The sequence below is a fragment of the Ptychodera flava genome, chromosome 17 (assembly GCF_041260155.1).
Source record: "Ptychodera flava strain L36383 chromosome 17, AS_Pfla_20210202, whole genome shotgun sequence".
Taxonomy (NCBI): Eukaryota; Metazoa; Hemichordata; class Enteropneusta; family Ptychoderidae; genus Ptychodera; species Ptychodera flava.
The window spans coordinates 28,945,174-28,965,459 of record NC_091944.1 but is presented as its reverse complement, the minus strand read 5'-3'; the positions used below and the strand labels follow the sequence as shown (position 1 = coordinate 28,965,459).

Below are 20,286 nucleotides of genomic sequence, written 5' to 3'. Positions count from 1 at the left end.
TGGGCGGCATTTTGATGTTGCCTTTTCCGATCAACGACGATGTTGGAAACAGAAACGCGTCCGTGGCCAACTGAAATTGTAACTATATAAGCTAGACTTTCAACCCCCGCCGTACTAATCCATACACTAATGCTCCCAGAAAGAAACATATATAGGCTTCCTGGCAAAGCAATTGTTCCACCAGGCCTTCGTGTATACAAAACTATTCACTGGTTCCCGCTGCAGAAATTACACATATGAATAATTAAAGAAGGCTGGAAGATAAAACATCTGCCTTAGTTGTTAATGTCAGTGAGGTATTATGTCATTAGGTCGGGGTTTACAGAGAATTAACATGACAATTCGGTCGTATTTCTTTAGATTATTACCTGACAGCCTGGTCGGTCAATAAAAAATAATCGAAATGTTTTACCTGTTCTGAAATCATTTTGTTTGGCGCCGCGAGCCCTTAACTTAGTCGTTCCTTTTAAATATGTGAACTGGTCTGTAGCCGCGAAGATTTTGCCAAGATGGCTAGGTTTTCCATTTCCGAATTTTCATGAGAGACACGGGAACAAATTATACAACCGAAAGTGGTCGATAATCCCCCGTATTTCAGCACGGTGTTTGACCCACCGTAAGAAATGACATAGAGAGCCACGCTTTTATTGTCCAAATTTAGAGACACAACTTTTAGATTTTAGACTGATTAGCGAGTGTGACGAAGACATATTGTCTTGAAGGGCCATCGGCTTGAACTGAGAAAGGGCATAAAGAGTTTCTTGGGAGAACGAGTGTTATGGTGATGTGACAGGGGTTGTAAACTTTTATTCGCGTTTTATTACTCAGCGAGCTTTTCTCGACAGACGTAACGATTATTACCAGCAAAACAGAAAGACGACTGTAGAGGAAGGACATTGAAGAGTGTCAGCCCATAATGTGCTCAATTTTCTTCACACTTTGCTCCAGGAAACTCAGCTTACGAGCTCCTACTTCGACGTCAAGACAATTGAAGCTGTTGCTTCAAGTTAACGTTTTAGGCTTAGGCCTAATAGGTCCCACTGCACTACAGGACCACCTATAGTCAATTTTTTAATATTCTTGAATTCACAGTTTCGTGCAGTTATTCCACGGAAATATTTGTCACCATGGCAGGTCAGAAAGTGTGTTTTTCGTTTTCGACTGTGCCTCAGGTAGTTTAGATGTTAGGTGGTTCCAGTTTTCAGGAAAATCCATCTCTGTGTCCTCTGAGGCGCTGTCCAAAGTGAGCGGCTGTGGAAGTGAAAGTTTTCCACAGGTATGCATAAATTATGCAAATTACCCAGGAAGTAGTTAGGTCGACCTCGCCGTTGGTAAGTTAAATTGTTCAGAGATGCATTTTGTCAGATATTTTCAAATTAATACTCATATATCTGATTATTTTTGGATGATTAGTATAGCTGATTGGTCTAGCAAACTTACTAATCATTCAATTGGACTACATTTGGTTGAGTTAGTCCGAACAGAATATATCTTTCGATATGATGTGTGCGATACGAAGTTGTAGGTCAAAGTTGGGAGCTTGAAATGTGTTAAGTTGAGAAAGGGATGTCGTCGTTTTGACTTTGTAGCCATAGCGTGAGATTCGCAGAGTGATTCAAAATTATGGATTATGTTTCCTCCTTGCAATTTTAAAACCGAACTGGTAGGTTCTGCATATTTCTTATGTCAAAACAGCTGAAACAGCGGTCAAGTGCAGGGTCTCCAGCCACCAGGAGAAAGAGCGACCAATCATTGACAGAGGACTTGCCGTGGCGATGTAAGGAGTTCTAACTTTCAAACAAGTTGTAAAGATATTAAGTATTTATTGTATGGTGTAGTATAGGGAATTTCAATGGAGTTTGAGCTGCGACCCAGTTTGTTTTAGTTGTGTCGGCTAAAGGAACGAACGCTTGTCATATGTTCCTGTAACCGTTGTTACAGAGTACTGAGTACGCGGTGCTAGTACACAGACGTCGGTATGTTGTATGTCAGTACCGTGAAATTTATGTAAATCCAATTGTCTTGGTCGTACCTACCCGTGCCCAATTTAGAAAACATGATTTAATACCTAGCTGAGTACGATTTGTAGACGAAATAACAACAAATTCCGCAGGTGTTAGTCGGCACATCTCAATGATCTTTGCGTTTTATGACTGGACTGGACGAAGTTCCTCGAAATGGCACCGGATTGCAAAGATTGAAATGCAAACACCCGGTCACACCTAAATGTCTGGCACATTTTGCGCGAATTGCGCTGTCCGGACTTGCTCAGGCCCTGATTCCGATCGCACATCGTTACAACAAGGCCCTTCCTTCCCTTATCGGGACCGTGGTGCAACATCAGCAGCCGGTTTCCCGGTGACTTGAGAATAAACAAATTAACTGTAAATTCTGTCAAAGCACCTTTGGTGTGATTTGTCATTGAGTAGCATCACCAATGTCAGGTTCAAAAGTAGTCCACCAACGGGCTGTGATTCCAGCATGATTCAATGTTTTATTCTCAATTATCGTGAACTTTGATTTAAGTAGGGCATGGTTTCTTTGATTGACGAGGTTGAATATGTCTAGTTTTAGCTCGCTGATTAAAAAAGCGCTATGGTTTCGGCATGAGTTGTTTTTCTTGGGTAAAAGCTAATAAGGTTTCTCTTACACTAGAGTTGAAGTGATAACAGTGAGTCAATATTATTAGAGCACATACTTGTTTCTGTGTCGGTTGCTTGCAGTCCCAGCAGCTTACCCAACATTTGTGTGCCCTTTGGGTAAATTTTGACATGTAGGGATCTGTGGTGACGTAAGGAAATTTGAACCTTCAATTCATGCTGGACACCCCTGATACACTCATTATTCATAGTTTGTGTGAGACGCACTGCGCTCAAAAGGTAAGGGAGCAAAGGTAATGGACAGGCAGTAGCATTTTCATCCAACAATGCCAGCTAATTAACTTTAGTAAGGTACATGGGTCCCAGACCCCAACCTGCATCTGTACACGGTTGAGAGTGATTGTGATCTAAAGCTGTAGCTGTGGAGGTAGTTTCTAGATTGGGTCGGCATATTTCCTATGCCTCCCATAATCCTAACCCCTTGTTCAAAAACTGGATACAATATTGCAGTTTCTTTAGTCCTACTACATCAAGCACTACTTTGATGTCTCTATGTGCTTACCACCACACTGCACAACTACAAAGGCTCCCGCAGATGAATACTTTCACAGAGAATATACCAATATGATTCTAATTTTAGCAGATTAAGATGTTGCTTGATGTATAGTAAAAGTAATATTGGCTCTCTCACAATTACTGCTGACTTTCCAACATCCTTGTGTGTGGACCTGAGCCTGTCTGTGAGGTTGGTCCATTCTGTACATGGCTTTGATCAAGATTTTCCAGTGACGTGATCATTCAATTCAAACAAAAATATCCCAGATTCAGTGCAGTGTGTAAAGAGCATGGCCATCTTTTACTATCAAGAGAAAATATGCGTGTTTGAGCTGCCGAGGTACAAATCTTTATGAAGTATTGAAAGTAGAATATCTTGTGCTGCTGGATCTGTCCTCAACAAAATTGGTTTGGAACGTACACATTATTTCCACAGAGCTGTGCTTGTATGTGAATGCTCAAGCAGAGATTGATGTACACTTATGTTCGGCAGGCTTCATGTGTCTCACCTCACAATAGCGTTGTATGATTGTTCTGATGACTATGTGTGATGTCATCATGACAGAGAAAGACAGTTCCTTCACCTTGCTGGAATCAGCTGATCTTCCCATAGGGTACAGAGACCCCATTATAGGCATGTTATGCAAAGGTTTTTATTTCCCCAAAAGTGCCGTTTCAAAAAAACTTTGATTTCATTCGCTGTCGAACAATAGCATGAAACAGTCTCATGCTTCCCACAATGCTCTGTACACTGCACTCAACAATGTCCTCAGCTTGTACAAATCAATAGGTTGTGTACCCCCTAGCTTGCTTAATTTGTGTGCCGTAGTGTAACTTTGCAAACAGGGGCAAAATAAATGTAGCAATGGTGTTGCGTGGGAGAAACGATTCATCTGTAATGTTCCTTTTATCCTTCTGGTACTGAGTGACTAATGATTCTCTCTGCATTGGATTGTTTTTTCCAAATGGCTGGAGAAAAGGAGACAGAAAAAAATGTATGAGTAGAATAGACTGCTAAATGTGATATCAAGTAAGGAAAAAAGTTGCTTGGTTTTACCATGGACAGTAGATTGTTTGAATTTACAATATTGTTCCTGGATGTACTCATTGGACTTCAATGTTTTAGTTTAACACATCCCAGTAGAAATTTTTGTTTTTTTAAAGTAAAAAGAAAAAAGCATCCTGTGTTATTGTATGGTAGATTTCCAAGGATTGTACTTGTACATGTGTAGGTATTGTTGGGGCTTGTTCAAACAGTTTTCCAGTGTTCGGATCACGCTTTTGTTTAAGCACATTCATCATATTGTTATTATGATTTGATAAATGTATCCATCCACATACTGATGAGAAAGGCACTTAAAAAAAACTGATATCTGGGTATTTTATTAATTTTAATTGTAATTTAATAACATGATGTATAGCATTATGGGCCTTCAAAAAATGAATTATTGATACTGTATCAAGGAAAACACTGAATTTGTTTTTCTCATCTCATAATTAGAAATAGTACGGTTGTCGAATTTCTTTTTATTTATACATATTGCAATTATATCTAATTTGCTAATCTAAGTAATCTACTAGGGCTGTGACAATCTTGTGTTTTGATATTCAAAATTAAGCAGTAAATATTATGATTTTTAGCATAAACCCTCCCAAAGACGGCACACAAACATTGATGATATTGTTCTGCAGAAAGTATTTGATGACTCCGTTACTTTGCAAGTAGATTTTATTACCACAGAAATTGTGGTTTCCAAGGCAGCATATTTTGCCGAAAACATTTAACAAATTATAATCATCACCACTGTGTTATTTATCCATTGTTCTAGTTCTTGACTGTTTTACATCGCTAGGGTCTTACCCCTGACAATGAAACTAGCTCTCTTTGGTAGATATTGTGACTAGAAAATGTCAGAATTGCATTTTCAACTCAAAACTGAATGAACTGTTGTGAACAGATATACTGAAGTGAGAAGAATACATTTGTATTTACCCATGTTTAAATTTTCATGCAGTGCATGTTAGGTGACATTTACCATTTACAAATTATATGATCCAATATATGATGAATACCAGGAAAGTACATGGTAGATCTTTCATCAGTCGTATTAGGACAGACCAAAATTTCTTCAGCATTTGGTAGTTTAAGCATATATCTGAAAATAAAGCTGTTTTTTGTTCACCTTGTTACATATATGGAGAAATTTGAAATGTATTCCATTTTATCACGACTCCAACAATTATCAAATACACTGAAATTGTGTCAATAATTAGGTACATGATGACAGCATATAGACTTTTAATTGACTAACCTTGGAAACAAGCAGCAGACAGGAACAGAAAATAAATTGAAGCTCAGTGAAGTGGAGAACTTAAATGTCAGGCCAAATCTTCACGTACACATGTACTGCTTCTACTATCACGAAAAAATACTGGGAAGTGTGGTCAAATTGAAAAGTTATTTCCTTGTGTGTTATCATGTGTGTCATGTTTATGTGATACTACAGTCCTTCTGAAGTTCATATCCGCCTTACCATTTCCCAGTGCAGATAACCATCATAGGGCCATGAGAGTTTGGTTGTGGTGAGGTTTATAGCACTCTTTGACAATATTGCACTTAACACTTGCGGGTGTAGGGCAGATTTCAACCCAGCATCAGGATAACTATCAAATATGAATGAGAAAGGGGATCTTCATTTTGTAAATGAGAAATAAACAGGAAAGTTATTTTTGCTTCAGAAAATGAAACTAAAACAAACTTCCTAATTTTTAAACATTTGTAAGGTGGTTATAACGACTGACTCTGTACAATTATGCATTGATATACAGCTATGGTGATAACCACTTTGATATTTTGACCCTAAAGTTTCTACATTAACAATTCTGCCCACTGGGTGATTTACGCACTGTTTATTATTGTTTGCCTCTACTCTTCCTCTTATCTCAGTGAAGCACAGCAGCCAGCAACTTGGATCGAAATGTTGCTTCCATCAGCGTGTCACTTTGAATGCTGAACATGTGCTTGTGTTTTATCAGATGGTTATTGACTATTCTGTCATTTTCAAGAACAGACCGGTAGCAACCGAGCACTCCCGCAGCGAGTCCCGTGACCGCACCAAATGTTGAAAGCTGTGTGCAATTTGACACAGATGTGTTCACAAAGTCCGACAGTGAAACTTATTTACGCAGAGAATCTCAAATCCTGTGTATTACACGCTCTATTTCCTCTAGCCATTACCTGTGAGACAGACCAATAATAATTTCAATTTGTCCCCATTTCCTTTTTAGTGCATGTAGCCCTACCCTGTTTGATAATGAAACTCAAGCTATTAATGCATAGGCAGGGGGATGAATGAGTTCAGCTTGGAAATCCTGTGTAATTTCTTTGATTTATCTGTTGATCGAAATTCGCATGTTCATTACAGTCAAGGATGACCAACGAATAATTGCAATCAAGTATTCATGAATATCACCAAAATCAGTGGTCGTGCACATTAAAGGCTGTAATTTTTCTGACAGTTTCATTTTAGATAAACTTGTTATCAGTCCTAAACATGCTGCAGGTTCTAAAAAAGGAAAGGCCTGTGCTTGTTCATATGTGAGAATTGTTATCCCAGATCTCCTCAATGGCAATTAATTCTTTGAGACCTTGCCAGAAACTTGGCTGTTTCTAGCCCTTGTCAGTGGCGATTGTTGTTGAGACCTCGCCAGAAACCAGGCTGTTTCTACCCTGAAAGACCTGAAGCAGCCGGTATCAATAGGTACATCCAATACAGCTAGTTGACACATGCAATTCATGAACAGCTGTCAGAGTAATGAAGTGGAAATGGTGACCATGCAGTTAATTACTCCAGTGTGAGCAAGGAAGAGACTATTCCCTATTATCTCATCATTAGCAAATGAACTGAATCCCCATGCAACAAAACCTCACTGCTCAACCAGATTTCAGTCCTACAACTCCTGTGTTTTCAGCTGTTCAATGAGGACTGCTGAAACCAGCACCACTAGGTGGTCAATCCCCTCTCGGTTCTTCTCGGGCAAGCTGGCCAGTTTATGTATGGCCAGAATGTTTGTATGGTTAACCTAGGAACTATAACTCAATTACTTCAGTGCCATCATGTTCATTAATTTTGAATTTTGCCCGTCAAAGTGACAGGTGTAGAGGTATAAATAGACTGTGACGTGAATAGCGGTGATTACATGCAATGATTTGTTTAGATATTTGCTGGTAGGGTTTCGTGCCTTCAAAGGCAAACCAAGTTACACAATCATAGTAGGTTGAAGAATTTTTTGTCCCATGCAAATAAACAGGGTTATAACAACTATCAGAATGTAGCGCTAGCTGTTCATGGTGGGCTTCACAAATTAAACCAGTTGTGATTGTGTGCTTTGTTACTAAATATAGACGGTACGTGTTACATGTACCACATTGATTGCTGTCGACAAAAGGGAAAAATTTTGTAATTTGCTGTTGCAGCACATAGCGTCACCTTGTCAATTGATTTTTGTGGTTTTATCGTGATATTGGTGGCAAGGAAGTACAGTTTCTGTGAAACTTGCACATGCTTTCTCTGAGTGTCCTGATACTTTTGGATAAATGTTTGTTTTTGCATATTGAAGAAATATTTGCCTGTTATTTTTACCAAGTACCATCAGTCTGTAATGATTTTTTGATTGAAAAATTTGGTCTTTCGATCAGCCTGACAGACCATAGAACATGTGACCCATGCAACCCCACCCAAGTCAAACATCAGAGCTGAGAATACACTCAAAAACAAGGCTCTTGTAACATAATAAAGCCACCATATACCAATAAATCTCTGCAAATTAATGCACATTACCGCCTCCTCAAGTTTACAGCAGAAAGTATCCTGTTTTGATTCAATAATTCCAACAATAGTTAAAAGTTATAAGACCACTGTGGCCAGTTAGATATACAGAAGTTTCAATTATGAACGTAAATATTCAGTGGTACGTGTTGCCCGTCATGATTTTTCAAAAATGCCCTTTTGAATTTACTTTGAAAATGAAAAATAGTTTCTTTGTTATGCTAAAGCCATAACAACATGCAGTGTGTGTGACACTTTTATTGCTAAGCAATAGTCAAGCAGTAAACTTAGCTAAATTATGTATTTTAACTTAATGACTGCAACAGAAGAGCGTCCCCCCACTTTTGTCCCCTACAACTTGACCCTGTAGCTCGACTATGGCACACTGTCGTTCCAAATCCATTGCAGTCCTGCAACTGATAAATTTTACTTTTTACCTGTACTGACTATTTTGAATGAGGTTTTGCAAAATTTCTCAGAGCATAAACATGAATAGCAACGAAAGACAAAATATATTATTTTTTTATAGTACCGCTGAGAGAACTTGCGTTACACAGTGTGCTTAGATTAATTGTGAAATAGGTGAAACGAGGGCAGGAGCTTGATGCCATGTTGAAATATAAACTCATTAGTACTCCTAGAAATATTTGTAATAAGACAGAAACCCAATAGGGGTCAGCCTTCCTGTATGAAATAGATAGCGCTTGCTACTGTGCAGATATGTTTGAAAACAGATCCCACAGAGGCAAGTGGTTCTGCCCTATGGTTTCTGCTGTGTACATGCAGCCCAACAGTCCGTTCTTGATTAAAATAGCAACTGATCATCCAAGTGACAAAGAAAAAAAATATTTCACAGCGGTTTACCCAGCCCGAACAATAACGTCAGTGTTAGATTTCAAAATTGCTGTAGTTTTAATAACAGGGATTACACAAGCCACTAATCTCAATTTTTACATGACTTTTTTTTTCGGTCAGATCTTGCACAAGATTAATAAAAATCATAATACCGTACAGCTGGATGCTGTATCCAAGTACAAAGGAACTGATTTGGATTTAATTGTTTTGGTCAGGTAGATTGACGTGTTTAAAGTAGGAAGGATGGGGACAGTAACAAAGTTAAAGGGTGAGTCCTGCCACATTTTGAGACTTTTTCGTTTGACTTTGGGCGTATACTCTAGTTCTGGTTGTCAATGAAATTGGTATTAATAAAACAAACATTTACACACAAACTGAAGCTTATTTGAGCGGTTTTTAGACGGTTGTATTATGTTATTTCGACGAAAACACGGGAAAAGTTGCACTTTTCGATTTCCATCATGGCGACATTTTCCGGAGCTTGCCGAGCTCGCCCCGTTTTGGCGTAAGTAGCTGTGACGTCACTAATAGAATGGGTGATGGTGACTTCGTGCATTGACTATGGAGATAGTGATAATTTCATGAGTGAAAGCAGTGCAACTGAGAATATCATCGTCACAGAAGATATGACAAAGCTGTTCAGAATTTACAGGCCTGCAAATTTTAACAGTCAGAACCTTAACTTAAACGAGAACAAGAGCGGAACTCTTGTTGACCGTCGCGTCAGTGACAAGCCCACCGTGACCACAGTCAAACACACCAGTGCACTACGTACACAACAACTGCAAGCTAACAAAATATAAATATAAGTCTGGAGTTGCCATCCCACCTTATTATTACTTCTCAACACAAATTGCCTCGTTCAAAATCTGTATATAAAAATTTGAATTACACCATGACGCTTGTAGATAAATGTAGTAGAGACAAGTTGAAAATTGTCTACCGTTCATACACACATCTTTCCTATCAACAGCTGGAAGTGGAACAGGCTGAGGGTCATGTTAGCATAAACACCAAAGGTAGTATTCTCGCCGCAAAATCTTCAGTTTGGCGTTATAAACCTCACATGAACATTGGCACTTTTAAAAATATGTGACCGTAAAGACATGTCTAGCCAAATTCTCGGAAGAGATACATTAAAATTGACATGATGTAAATATCGGGCACACTGGCACCCGAGGCCGGGCGGCTCAGCCGGCCATTTCTGTGACGGAGCATCCGTTTTTAGGGTCTATGGACGGAGTGATCAGCTTCCGCAGTTTTTTTTCTTGATTAAGTGTCAGCGATATAAAGCACAGTGTTCATGGTTTCATGACTGCGAAATTCTCAAAGAAGCTAAAATATTTTAGGGGAGACTTAGTCGAGCAGAAGGGAACAGATGACGACAACGCGACTGCTTCGTCAACAGTATAAACTTCTTTGCTACACCATAGACTCTCGAGGGTCTATGGCTACACGTTGTGTCACTGTTACTGGCAGCGCCGTGTTGTATTATACACAACCTATCGTTCAGTCTCGCAAAGAGTCAGTCAATCACTACGTAAACTTTTTAGGAATATAAAATTAGATATCTCCAACGTTACTAATTATAGAGTCACACATGCATGAGATCTAGTACTTGTATTCATTTATTTATTTACAGTCACTTTCGTAAAGCATCTGAATCGGCGATCAGTCTTGGGGATGTAAACACGGCCATACTTCTCCGCGGCCCCCGCATCCTTGACATGTTTTGGGCAACCTGTCGCAGTCTTGCTGCTGTTCTCGCACTTGTCCACAGTGATGATGATACACGCAAAGCTTTCTGGTGACAATGGTCGTACTGGTACGGCATTGCGATTACATAATCGATGTAGTAACTCCAGGAATTAAAGTCTATCTTACCGTACATCTGGCTTCCGAACCGTGTTTATTCTAAGTCACGGCACTCGAAAATGTGCACCGCAGAAAACGCTTGTCTGAATGCCTCTTTTCCGACCCTTTCTTGTAATTTTGTCAAATGCGGCTAATACATCATCCTAAAATGCAATAAACTGACAATGGCTGCAGTTACTTCAGCCACCAAAGGCGTAACTTCTCACCATGTTGAAGCCACAGCGGTAAGCTGGTAAGCATTCGCTATGGCCGAGGTGAACACACTCACTCGTACATTCTATTAGTTACGTCATTTCCGGTGGCAATGCCCGCGAATTCCGAAACGACCCGAATGGCAGCTAACTTCAAAGTCGCACAACATATTGCATTTTAATAATATTTAACCACGTCGTTTCATTGGGGTGATGCATTTATTTGATAAAGTAGGGGTGGCAAAATCATATAGCATGGCTCATTTTAAGCAAAATTAACTTTGAATTTATGCGGGACATACACTTTAAGACGACAACAATGCACAGGCAGTGAGAATTTCAATGAATGAGAATCAAGCTTTAACATATTCACGTCTTTAATCTACAGGCTTTGTGAAGGTAATACTTGAATCATCATCTTTGCCATCTATTCATCTCGCTTAATTTAGTTCAAGGTATTAACGACAGAGACGTAAATAAAGGCACATGGTCGTGTTGGATCATTACATTATTCCAGCTCGGTCAAGTTTTTGTGCAATCAAGTAATGAGTCCGTGTGAAGGGCACAAACTGATTGTAATTGACGATTAAGCTGATACGGGTGAAAAGTTTGGTGATCTTGAATACAGGCACCTTTTTTTCAGTAGCTATTTAGGAGATTTCAATGTGTAACTTGTGATAGCATGCGGGGAATTAATTTGATTTGAGGCATTCAGTGGTGAGGAATACAGTGTATGCCCTTGCACCTCTCTATGTACAGCCAAAATACCATGGCTGTTCAAAGATTGGACTCTGTGTGGCCCCCTGCCCAGTCAACAAACACACACTGGCTGTACTTGGGCACACAGTCCATGTAGCCGACAATGAGATGCAAATGATATGCGGTTAAGGTCCCCTCGACTAACTTTCAGCTGGTTGCTCACTTTCTACTATTTTTATAGTATTTTATACAAAGGCACAGACTTATTCTACCTTCAACTTAAAACTGATAGTGATTTTGTAGCTCATTCTTTACTATTTTTCATAGTTTTTGGTAGCCGGTAACAGACACTTCGTGTTCGTGTCGGCTACATGGACGATCTGCCCGAATGTACTTGGCTTCCAAAATAGACTCCTCATGTCAAGGTGATTATCATCTCGGCGTGTCTGCTGCTTTGCATTTAAGGTCCATCTAGCCTCCAGTCATGTTTAACTTTAAACCTCTCCAGGTTGAGTAGATTATAAATTATTTTGTTGCATTATGTTCCCCACTCAATTGTTGCCTGTGGTCCACTTGCCATTCTGGCCTTTGACCTCCTTGCCTCTCACCAGCTTCCATGGTGCTACTGGCTTACTTCGACCACCACATGGTTTAGTATACCTGTCCGCAGCTTGCTTCTACAACACATCTGTTGACAGTCCATCTGCAAGGCACTGTGCTCTGTTTCTGCCCCAATCAGATTTGTTCAACATTTTCACCAAGCTGTAGGTGTGCTAAGCCCTCTGACCGCTATTCTTTGGTTCAACCCCATCATTTTCAGCTGTCAAGTTGGATCAGTCAACTGCTAACAGATGGGTAAAATAGTGAACAAATAATTTAACCCTTAATCCCAGACATTGAGCCCTTCTATAATTATTTTTAATTATTTTATAAGTGTATATACCATCAGCATCATGTCTTCCTAATAAAACCGTATCAGGCATTGCTCCATATCAGACTTCTTGCTCGCAGATATATCTGATATAAAATAACATTTTACTGGCTGAACGGACAGTTTGACCAAAGAAACCTAACTTAGTTGACTGTTTTCTCAAATAACACTAGCAGTACATAGGCTACGCTTCTGGCAGGGACTTAAAAGGACAATGAGAAAAAAGGTATCAATATGTTTGTACCTGCAGGAAGTTTTACAAGAGACTGTACTTGACCAGATATCTACATGGCAGTGATGGTTAAACTAATAGCACCCAGTGATGTCAATGGTTTGCTAATTGGAGTTAATGAGCGCATATTGCCAAGGGTTCAGTTGATTCCACTAGACAAAGCTGGCAACCGGTTCACATGTAAATGAGGGAAAGACTTTCAGCAATTGGTTACCCCCAATTGACAGTAATGTTGGTGTTCAGTGGGAAATTAACACCCTTGTGCTGCTTTGTTGCATCAACAGAGGCAAGCTCAAGTCTCTGTAATTACAGTGTCCATACCAGGATCTGAGAATTCTCTAAATGACATCATGAGAACAGTTGTTTTGGATTTTGTTGTGCTTTGGAAGATTACAGGAATTAAAGGTGCCAAGATAAATGATGCTATCGTGTCGTCCACAGTTGTTCCTTTCCTTCATAGATATGTGGTTTTATACTGTCAAAATAACAGGTGTAAAGATTCTGCCTCTGTGTATATAGATCAAAGTCCAAAAAGCACCATTGAACTAAGGATTGAAAGATTCAGAAGTTTTTTATCATTTGTTAATGTTGTTTCAGGATTTGTATGAGCAGGAGCGGAGTACTCCATCCCAAGGGCATGCTTTCTGGTGCAGAAAGGTTATAACATGTCATTAGGTTAGAGGTTGGGCAAACCTGTGTCTCAATTAATGTAATGTTTCTTCAGTACAAAACCACAGCATGTTTCTTTGTGTCTCTAGTCAAGGGTGTCGTCATTTTGATGTAAAACCAGTTTTAGTCATCATTCTTTTGTCACAAAGGGGGAAAAATGAATTTTCTTGGCTTTCTTGTGTCACGTTCGGCGTGTAGATATGATTGTACATTGGGCTCGGTATTTCGGATCCCATAGTTGACTTGTCTGTCTCATTTGTAGATGGTTGATTTGATAATACTACAAACTAATTCGGTTAAAAAAAATCCGCCAGGAATGATTTTCAGGCCATCATCACTCTGGGGTAAAGTTGAAACAGGTCTGTAGCAGATAACTGGAAAGATTACATGTGAATCAGTGTGCACACAGGACAGTTTGCTAATGAGAATCAGAATTAAAATGTAACATTCATAGGCTCATCACCCTTCATGATAAAGTGTAATCTTGTCGGGCCAACATGTCAAGGGTGGTTTCATGTCTCATGCCGAAGTTAACATGTGGCCATGCAATAATTTTCTGATGACCAACCCCTGAGCTTTACTTTTGTTGCATCGTACTCCGTATGGTTTGTTAAAAGTATTTATATTACCTGTTTTGAAGAGCCATGGTTGGTTCCTGTTACAAACTTGATCTGTAATACATGGGTGTGGGGAGGGGAGCAACCTAGTTTTCAAGTCTGGCGCAAAAGAATTTACAGGCGTGTGTGTGGTGCTACTGAAAGGCTGTAAGACATGTCACACATACATTACTGAATCTAATTGATGTGATCGGATATAATCCCCTAATCCTGTAAGTCCCGCCACCAGTGCGTTTATAACTGACAGTTGTGCAGTTCTGTCATGGCCACAGACGATGACAAGAAGCAGGTCTCGGTAGCATCAATGACAGTTCTTGTCGGTTTAACGTGTTGCTTGAAAAAAAGATTGTCAGGCCCCAGTGCTCGGCTAAATGCAGGAGTGGACATAATGCTGAGACTGACGTAGGATGTTTGCGACATGGAAACTTTTGTGGGAAGTTAATTTGGTGTGAAAAGAAACCCGTATTCAAAGGATTCCACTTGAAGTTCAATGTTTGAAAACTTTGCCCTATGACATCGTTACCTTTCATTACTTTTCTATACCTAGACATGTCTGTCCAATTGAAGATCTAAGTTTGGTGGCTCGGAAATGATTAGTTCCTGGATGTTTTAAAATCTCTCTCATGTCCAGTACTGGGATAGGAAGTTGTACTGGCTTACATATATCATTATTAGTGATATCATGGTGCCAGGAATTCTCCCTGGGATAGGGAAACCTCTTTTAAATTTGCTCAAGCAGCTATTAAGATAGTAGAGGTAGTTTCGGCATTCTTGTTTGCCCTGTGAAAAAATGGGCTCCACCCATTCTGTTGTGGGTGATTACGAATTTGTTAAAAATTCCACTGGAGCATGGCGTATGCATTGCTCTGATGTGTTCTGAAGATTAAACCCATTATGGTCTGAATTCTTTCTCTTCTATTGGGATAAATGTTTTAGTTTGAGTCGAACACTTTTATGTAGTTGGCTACACCATAAGTAGGGATGAGTGGTTTGTGTATATGTATGAAGTAACACTTGACTTAACATATTTCCCAGACCTTCAAAATCATGCAATCGATTATTACACCGTCATTTCAATTTCTTAATTGACGACAGCTGATATTCTCAAAGAAATTTGGTCAGATACTTGCTTAGAAAGAGCTAGTTAGGTAAGATTCCCAAGATACTCCCTTTGCTTTAAACATGCACTTTGTGCAAGTATTAAGTCTGAAGTACAACTGTGATTTGCAGTCGATGTTTGATGAAAATATCATGCCCCAACCTGAATCACTTTATTTGTAATGTTTCAACCTGAAAACAATTTGAAAATCAGGTGAGAGAAGGAATGTATGAACTTCTGTAACTGTCCGTAGGTGCCTTTCTCTCCCCTCTGTATAAATATTTAGCTGGATTATTTTGCATGTCAAATCAGTCCAGTAGGCTTTGATAGCTTAAATTTGCTCTAAGCATGCCTAAACCTGATGCGGTATGAACCAGCTGTAGGTAAATGGGGAGCTTAACCCTTTCACCCCCAGTTCCCTGTGTACAGGTCCAACTTGACCATAGAAAACAATGGATTTGGGAAAAACCATAGTGGTGAAAGGGTTAAAAACAGCCAAAGTGAGGATTTTCACTTGCAAAGCATAAAGGACAAAATTTCATGGTATGGACGTTTTATGAAGCAGTTGCTCTTTATTTGATCCTTGCACCTGTTCTTTTTGGAAAGAATGTAAAGAATAGTAAAGGATGCCCTTGAAATGAAACAAGTTTAAGTGAGATAAACTGTTAAGACAATAATTGTGAGTGTCTGGTCATTTTCTGTTTGCTGATTTGTCAAAAGATGGTGAGACATTGTTTCATGGAAAGTGTGAAAAATGCTACCGTCTGTAAAAAAATGCCCTCTCATTTGAAAAAGTTGTTATAATTTCAAAGTGTATTGTACAAATCATATTGGGATGGCTTGAAGTCTGATTTCGATAATGTACTGATGTTTTTTTGGCGATTTCATGCATAAATAGCGTTCATATTGATTTACTCTTGAGTAATATCAATACACTGAACGACAATGTAACATTGTGTTTAACAGTAAAGGGGTTACCCCAGGGTGTGTTCATTTTTTCCAACAGAGGAAGACGCAGACAAAAACCTGGTGAATTCTTCCAATTCCACCTTTGAATTGTCTGATTTTCATAAGAAACCATTCTTACATAATATCAATATAAACTGCATGGTTGGGGGACTTGAGGATTGCTTTTGCTTTCCTTATTTACCATGACCAGCCCTTGCTTGCGTTTGTTGTTTATTCAAGCCATTCCGGTAGTTTGCACAGCTCAGTGTGTGTACACAGCATACATGTATGTGGCGCTTGAAAACCTGTAAAATTGAAGGATCAATGGATAGATTGGAAAAATTTTACAATGGATAGGAAAGAAAATTATAGATTTCTCTGTAATGATACTGCGTTAGTGATGAATATTTTACTTGGGATGTAAGAATTGTGTAAATGTTAAAGTGTTAAGGGATCAAAATTCCTCTAAATGTCTTTTTGTATCATTCAATGATTGCACAGAATTTAATCAGTTCTGTAGATTGGTATTTGTAATTTCATCCTTTGTCTCCAGAGGATTGATGTTTGGGTGAACTTTCCTGGTAGGTGTGTCTATACTGAAGCTCTCATATGCAATATGCCATTATGAGAATATGACAGCAACAATTGCCAGCATGATGACAACATGATAGTCCAATTGAAGTCTCTGTGCAGCAGTCGCAGTATTATATATGTATGATAATACTTGAGGGTAGTGAAATTGGATGTTTTCATTGAACTTGTTCTATGAAAAATACTATAAATAATAAACGCTCACTTTTCCCAATCACTATATTAATAAAGCCCTGCTGTTTTGATGTGGAAAATATGACTAGAAATACTGATGAGTTGTTCCATAGTGGTACTTCATACATCTCTGCCTCTTCAGTGTTGTCTCTGTGTCTTTAGGAATAGATTATTCTGCATATGTTATGAATATGTAATTATGCAAATCATCATGAGTTCAAGCCAAGTAATGATGAAAACAGACAGTTGCATTGCAATAGAGAAAGGCTCCTTTCATATTCACGAAGTGTGACAGGAAAATTGTAATCAGTAATCATAAAATGAATGCATTTCTAAATATTAGAGGAGATGCACTCATAAATAATTGCTTCTAAAGAACAAATGTGACCGAATTTTGAGCTGATCGCTGCTCTGGCCTATACTTAGTAAGGCAAATGCCAATCCAGGCGGGCATAGTGTTACAGGCTCAGTGTTTTACTTGTCCTCCGGGGGTGCTCTTCGGATGTTGGCAAAAAAATGTGTGCACCAGTCCGTCAGCTCGCCAATAATTAGCTGAGGAATTGGAGCGAGCGACTGGCACATGTGACATGCAGTCGTTGACTCCACGGCCTTTTAGTCAGAGGGTGTCACACACACATCCATCAAGTGCAATCCACCCTATGAAAACAAGTTTCAATTTTTTGCTACAGCTGTTTTATTTCAGTCTCCTGAAAGGGAAGATGATTCTCACATACATGCTGAGATAGGAGAGGAAAATATACCGTAAATTTTATTTATAGATGAAGCTTGACTATAAAGGGGCTAGCTTTTTCATCAGTGTGAAAAATTATCTGTAAAGAGGACAGTGGATGCCCTTAAATAAAAAATGGATATCTTCCTTCAATTATTAGCTTACCTTTCAAAAATAGCATATACTGATTGCGATATACTATCGTACTATTTGTGTAAGGGACATATCATGAAGGTCAGCGTGGAAGAGTATCAGTATGGAATAGCGATAAAGAAAGCGGTAACCTTTGACCCCAAACATTACCTTCATGTCAGAATACCTCTGTATAGCTTCCATTGATTTTCTTTTTTATTTAGGTCTCACGTTAAAAATGGAAGTGTTTCCGTCTGATTTTGTTCCGAGCAAAGAATAGTGAAAAAATGGTGTTATCGCTGTAAAGCATCCTGCTTTCAAGATTTTCATAAATAGTTCAGTTTCAAATATATAAAGCTACTTGTACGGATGCATGGTATACATGTAGGAAGGGTAATGCTCACAGCAGTACAACTTCCATCGGTAATGTACAAAAACATCAAAGCAGAGAAAAGGTTGGATGATGCACAGACATTTGCATGAAATATTCTGCAAAAATAATTGTAAAGGGAAGGAACATTGGAGGCGGCGGCATTTTTTACAAGGAATCTGACAATGCCGTGGGTCAGGGAAGTTGTCCATGCTCTAGTGGAGGTCTGATATTAATGTGTAATAGCAATGCAAATACCATCACATCATATTACAAGAAGACAAATTCTCATTAATGATAACTGTTTCAATTTCATTATTCTGCATTGTGTCTGCAATGTGACAACTCACAGTAAATAGGTACAACATATTTCATATTTCATGAATTTTAATATGTTTTCTTTATGAAAACTAAGTAAATTTGTATTGTGCAGAATGAGTGTCCGAATGATAGGGATGATCAGAAAAGTTAATGATGAAAATGCTTGATACAAAAACATTGAGAAGGTAAAGAAGTTTTCCTATATCTCACTGGCATGGTAGTTTATACATCGAGTAATTCAGATCTTTTTTTCACAGTATTTCCCATAGCTTGGGAATTTATTATTTTGTAATGATACTGTATAATGATCAAGCACATCACAATCTCTGGAAAGATAAATGTTCAAAAGTCATAAAATAAATTGAAATTAGATAAAAAGTTCAAAAATCTAGACATTTTGGATGTTTCAGAACTTCATCACCTTATTAGTGAGGTCAAGGGTCATAGAGCTCTGGTGAATGAGACTGGCACCTATGATTTATTAAGCTCAAGTGAACAAGTCCTCAATTGCTGGAATTTTAGATTAAATATTAACCCTCTTCCCAGCTTTAACTGCCTTTACTCAGTACCACCTTTTCTCAGTACAGCTGTGAAGTGTCCATTAGGTTGTTGTTTTAGACTGTCTAAAATTAGCAAAATTTTCTATCACAATTCAACATTGCCTGTTTCTGGATGTAGAAAATTCTGTGTTGCTAACTTTTACCCCAGGTGATAGTGTTGAAACTAAAGTATAAGTTGTTCATTTTACTTTTTTAAATTTCATTTCCTTGTTGTGCCTTAAAGTAGTCCGTTTTACCTTTGTAACAGTGGTGTTAGTTAATTAATTGAAATATCACCGGAAAGATCGATAGGCGTACAGACATCCGGACCTGGTCAAAATTGATTTATCTGTGGGTTTACATTGTCTATGTACAGAGGAGTTGACTTTTGTGTCAGGGGTCATTGCCGTAATGGCCCAAACAATATTGACACACATTAACAGAAAGCCTCATGGACGCACCTCTTGTTTCAACACCCCCGGTTAATTTTTAGATTCTCGTGATCCACCTCTTTGCTGACCATCAACTCGGATGGCAAGACTGATTAGGATCACAGTTTCCTACATGTGATCGCAGAGAAGCATTTGATGAAGCAATACGACAAGAAATTTTTCTCATCAATAATTTGAATTGTAAAAGCTTATGCCAATAACAATTTTCATAGAGTAATTATTCCTCAAGGTTTTCAACAAGTAATTTCAGATCTTCTAAAATCTTATTATCAATCATAGCATATAAATAAAAAAAGTATAAATGCTATGAATTATCTTGCATGCTCAGGGGCTTATAAAGACAATTTTTCTATTTGAGTTTATTCTCACCGTTAGAAATCAACTCCCTTTGCTCAAACGTACTTCATAAATAAGTACAACTAAGGTAATTGCATTTCTGTTGAATGTGTTCATATCTCTCAATAATTTCATTACGCCCACAATGCACCATCCTCTATGATAGCCTCTTCTCCATCAAAATTGTGTTTATATTCTTTAATTTTGCATGAAGCACCCACAGGTAATATGCTCTAAAAATGCGAGTAGCTTCATGTCATATATTGTACTTGTATATTCATGTGTGTATGTATATATGTATACATATATATATATATATATATATATATATATATATATATATATATATATATATATATATATATATATATATATATATATATATATATATATATATATATATATATATATATATATATATATATATATATATATAATATATATAGATAGATGGATAGATATTCACATTTACAAGTATGTATCATATTATCCGTTTGAAAAAACATGATCAGCAGAGGAGTTTCTTTTTCTAAATTGTTTA

The 20,286-nt window shown here is 38.2% G+C and overlaps 1 protein-coding gene across 1 annotated transcript in view; it reads left to right on the top strand.

The window, feature by feature from the left end:
* Window positions 1-20,286, top strand: part of LOC139115995 (RNA-binding protein 24-like) — a 45,936-nt gene that overhangs the window by 2,499 nt on the left and 23,151 nt on the right. The gene's annotated exons all lie outside the window — the stretch shown is intronic.